The sequence below is a fragment of the Salvelinus sp. IW2-2015 genome, linkage group LG11, assembly GCF_002910315.2.
Source record: "Salvelinus sp. IW2-2015 linkage group LG11, ASM291031v2, whole genome shotgun sequence".
NCBI classification, from domain to species: domain Eukaryota; kingdom Metazoa; phylum Chordata; class Actinopteri; order Salmoniformes; family Salmonidae; genus Salvelinus; species Salvelinus sp. IW2-2015.
Window position 1 is genome coordinate 23,706,267 of NC_036851.1, and position 5,303 is coordinate 23,711,569.

Below are 5,303 nucleotides of genomic sequence, written 5' to 3' on the forward strand. Positions count from 1 at the left end.
TGTATTGTACTTTTTTACCTCGTCCCATCTGTGTGTGTGTACTGTATCTTTTACCTCGTCATCTGTGTGTGTGTACCTGTACTATTTTACCTCGCATCTGTGTGTGTGTTACTGTACTCTTTTACCTCGTCATATCTGTGTGTGTGTACGTGTTACTCTTTTACCTCAGCTCATCTGCTGCCGGTGTGTGTACTGTACTATTTTACCCGTCATCTGGTGTGTATGCTGTTTACTGTACTTCTATGTACCATCCGTCATCTGTGCCCCACTTGTGTGTGTACTCGATACTCTTTACCCCGTCATCGTGCTGTGGTATTGTACTTTTTGACGCTCGTCAATCTGTGTGTGTGTACTTACTCTTTTACCGTAGTGCATCTGTGTGTGCTTACTGTACCTCACCTCGTCAGCTGTGTGTGTGTACTGTACTCTCACCTCGTCAGCGTGTGTGTTGTACTGTACTCTCACCTCGTCAGCTGTGCTGGTGTGCTCATTCTCTTACTCTTTCACCTCTCATCTGTGTGTTGTGTACTGGTAACTATTTTACCTCGGTCAGACTGGTGGTTGTGCGTACTGTACTCTCACCTCCGTCAGCTGGTGTCGTGTACTCTTGTACTCTTTCACCTCGTCACCTGTGTGTGTACTGTACTCTTTCACCTCCGTCACCTGTGTGTGTGTACTGTACTCTTTCCCTCGCACCTGTGTGCTGTACTGTACTCTGTCCCCTCACCTGTGTGTGTACTGTACTCTTTCACCTCGTCACCTGTTGTGTGTGTACTGTACTTGTACAGTGGTGCCTGAGGTCACTTGTCTGACCCTGGCCAGGTCATGTTTACTGCCCCAAGGCAGTTTTGTATCTCCTGTTGTGTGTGTGTGTGGTGCTGTAGGAACCTAAAGGTGTCTTAAATAGGCACCTTAGTCAATCCTGCCAGTCACGACATATAAGACTTCTAAGGCACGCAAGCCCTCACCTCTAGATACCGTCACACATTTTCCAGCCCCGCCCTCTGCCTCTCTGTTAGCCAGAGCACCAAGTACACACTCTCTTTGTGCTTCAATTGTCTGTTACGTCCTGTGTTACAGAGGGTCTCACATGTAAGTTGTAATGGTTTTCTCCCCCATCTCTTTGTAGACCGTTCCAGTTTGGTGATCACAACCAAGATCTTCGGGGCGAAAGTATGTTGACTCTTATCTGGTGTCTTTGTGTCCTAATGAGAGATATGCTGCTGTGTGTAATTGTCTGGAGTTGTGAGTGACTGCGCCGCTATGGAGCTATCTAATTAGTTAGTAATGGAGTCATCTATCTAATGGTGAGTAGTAATGGAGTATCTATCTAATGAGTAGTAAGGGTATCTATCTAATGAGTACTAATGGTATATGAATGGAAGTACTAATGCGAAGTTAGTCTATCTAATGGAGTAGTAATGGAGTATCTATCTAATGGAGTAGTAATGGAGTATCTATCTAATGATATCTATCTAATGGAGTAGTAATGGAGTTTATCTAATGGAGTCAGTAATGCGTATCTTATCTAATGGAGTAGCTATCTAATGGAGTAGTAAATGGAGTATCTATCTAATGGAATAGTAATGGATATCTATCTAATTGAGTAGTAATGGGAGTATCTATCTAATGTACGTATCTATCTAATGGAGTAGTAATGGAGTATCTATCTAATGGAGTAGTATGGAATATCCTATCTAATGTAGTAGTAATGGAGTATCTATCTAATGTAGTAGTAATGGAGTATCTATCTAATGGAGTAGTAATGGAGTATATATCTAATGGAGTAGTAATGAGTATATATCTAATGATAGTAATGGAGTATCTATCTAATGGAGTAGTAATGGAGTATCTATCTAATGGAGTAGTAGTAATGGAGTATCTATCTAATGGATAGTAATGGAGTATCTATCTAATGGAGTAGTAATGGAGTATCTATCTAATGGAGTAGTAATGGAGTATCTATCTAATGGAGTAGTAATGGAGTATCTATCTAATGCGAGTAGTAATGGAGTATCTATCTAATGGAGTAGTAATGAGTATCTATCTAATGGAGTAATGAGTAATCGATCTAATGGTAGTATAGTAAATGGAGTATCTATCTAATGGAGTAGTAAATGGGATATCGTAATGGACGTAATTGAGTATCTATCTAATGGAGTAGTACATGGAGTATCTATCTAATGTGACTCCATTAATATTGTATCTCTCTCTCTCTGCCCGTCTGCCTGACTCCATTAATATTGTATCTCTCTCTTTCTCTCTGCACGCCTGCCTGACTCCATTAATATTGTATCTCTCTCTCTCTCTCTCTGCCTGACTCCAATAATACTGTATCTCTCTCTCTTTCTCTCTGCACGCCTGCCTGACTCCATTAATATTGTATCTCTCTCTCTCTCTGCCCGTCTGCTGGTGCACAACACAACACACCACACTGCTCCCTTCTCCTCCAATAAGGTAGAGGAGTTATGAAAACATGGCTCGTTATGAGAGTACCTCCATCCTTTCTTCTTTATGACGTTCCCCAGCACCACCTCAGCCCTGGGGGGAGGGAGAGAGAGAGAGAATGGATATTAGATAATCATAGTCAACCAACAACTAGACATACCATGATGCAAAAGAAAACAAACAGAACAGCCATTGAAAAGGAAGACATCAGAAATGTGTGGTGCTAACCCTGAACAACACTTCCAGTGTCTTTATAGACTCGTAACAAAGCCCTCCTGCAGCGTGTGGAGTTCAACTCAGAGAGATGGCAATGTGAATGGGCTGCCTGGCAGGGTGCAGGCTGGAAGGCCTATGGCTGGTGTGTAACAGGCTCCCTATCAGTCAGTCATTAGCAGCAGTATTAGGGGTGCTAATTCGGCCCAACGTGGCGCCCATTAGGGCTGGGATAACTCCTGTCACTGGGAGGAAGAGAGCACCTCGCTGCATGGCTAACAAATGACATGTTTTCCTGTAATGTGACCTCGGTGTACTGTATAGCACGCACAAAGGGACTGATCCGCTACCTCTGCCTCTGTGCCCTCTCTGCTTCACTTTCCCTTATGCCTCCCATCTCCCCCTCCCCATCAGATGTCTCTCTGCCTGTGCGTGCAGACTGCTGGTTTGAGCAGAGGGAGAGCAGAGGGAGAGCAGAGGGAGAGCAGGGACATTTCTGGCTAATGCCAGATGTTTGCATCTCTTCCCCCCGGAGACCAATGTCTTCCTCATGAATAGAGTTCTCCGCTCCCAAGAGAGGATCTGACTCTCTGTCTGTGTGCGTGCGTGTAGCCTAGCGCTAAAGATCGTTGGGCCAGTAACCGAAAGGTCGCTGGTTCGAATCCCTGTGCAGACTAGGTGAAACATTTGTTGATGTGACCTTAAGCAAGGCATTTAACCCTAATTGCTCATGAAAATCGCTTTGAAAAACAGTGTCTGCTAAATGACAAATGTAAATGTGTGACATACTATACAGTACTCAGCTCCTCGAAAAGGAGTGTTTTTAGAGACAAAGCAGGTGGTAGAGTAGATTCCTAATCGAGGTAAAGCCTCTGACTGCTACATTGTATCAACGGTGGTGGTGTCTATGTCCTCTTTATAGATTTCACATTCTTCTTTCCTTCTCAGATGATTGTTTTCCACTGCGGAATTTCCATCCCCTGCACTTTACATTGACTTTAGACAATTATGTGCATCAGAGCCACGGAGAGTGGACATTGATTTAATTAGCCAGCAATATCAATGTTTGTTGATGGTGAGTGTGAAGGAGTGGGATGTTAAAGCCATGGAGTTTGTGTTAAACTTTAAATTAGGTGTATCTAATCCTCTCTTCTCCAGACCATTTCCGGAGACCTTCTCCCTTACCTCACCTCGCTCATCAACTCATCCTTGACCGCTGGCTACGTCCCTTCCGTCTTCAAGAGAGCGAGAGTTGCACCCCTTCTGAAAAAACCTACACTCGATCCCTCCGATGTCAACAAACTACAGACCAGTATCCCTTTTCTTCTTTTCTCTCCAAAACTCTTGAACGTGCCGTCCTTGGCAGCTCTCCTGCTATCTCTCTTCAGAATGACCTTCTTGATCCAAATCAGTCAGTTTCAAGACTAGTCATTCAACTTGAGACTGCTCTTCTCTGTGTCACGGAGGCGGCTCCGCACTGCTAAAGCTAACTCTCTCTCCTCTGCTTCTCATCCTTCTAGACCTATCGGCTGCCTTTGATACTGTGAACCATCAGATCCTCCTCTCCACCCTCTCCGAGCTGGGCATCTCCGGCGCGGCCCACGCTTGGATTGCGTCCTACCTGACAGGTCGCTCCTACCAGGTGGCGTGGCGAGAATCTGTCTCCGCACCACGTGCTCTCACCACTGGTGTCCCCCAGGGCTCTGTTCTAGGCCCTCTCCTATTCTCACTATACACCAAGTCACTTGGCTCTGTATATCCTCACATGGTCTCTCCTATCATTGCTATGCAGACACACACAATTATCTTCTCCTTTCCCCCTCTGATAACCAGGTGGTGAATCGCATCTCTGCATGTCTGGCAGACATATCAGTGTTGGATGACGGATCACCACCTCAGCTGAACCTCGGCAAGACGGAGCTGCTCTTCCTCCCGGGGAAGGACTGCCCGTTCCATGATCTCGCCATCACGGTTGACAACTCCATTGTGTCCTCCTCCCAGAGTGCTAAGAACCTTGGCGTGATCCTGGACAACACCCTGTCGTTCTCAACTAACATCAAGGCGGTGACCCGTTCCTGTAGGTTCATGCTCTACAACATTCGCAGAGTACGACCCTGCCTCACGCAGGAAGCGGCGCAGGTCCTAATCCAGGCACTTGTCATCTCCCGTCTGGAATTACTGCAACTCCTGTTGCTGGGCTCCCTGCCTGTGCCATTTAACCCCTACAACTCATCCAGAACGCCGCAGCCCGTCTGGTGTTCAACTTTCCCAAGTTCTCTCACGTCACCCGCTCCTCCGCTCTCTCCACTGGCTTCCAGTTGAAGCTCGCATCCGTTACAAGACCATGGTGCTTGCCTACGGAGCTGTGAGGGAACGGCACCTCCGTACCTTCAGGCTCTGATCAGCCCTACACCCAACAAGGGCACTGCGTTCATCCACCTCTGGCCTGCTCGCCTCCCTACCTCTGAGGAAGTACAGTTCCCGCTCAGCCCAGTCAAAACTGTTCGCTGCTCTTGCACCCAATGGTGGAACAAACTCCCTCACGACGCCAGGTCAGCGGAGTCAATCACCACCTTCCGGAGACACCTGAAACCCCACCTCTTTAAGGAATACCTAGGATAGGATAAAGTAATCCTTCTAAC

General features: G+C 46.4%; 1 pseudogene; it reads right to left on the reverse strand.

Annotated features, from left to right (window-relative positions):
• Nucleotides 1-5,303, reverse strand: part of LOC111970578 (voltage-gated potassium channel subunit beta-2-like) — a 105,515-nt pseudogene that overhangs the window by 11,405 nt on the left and 88,807 nt on the right.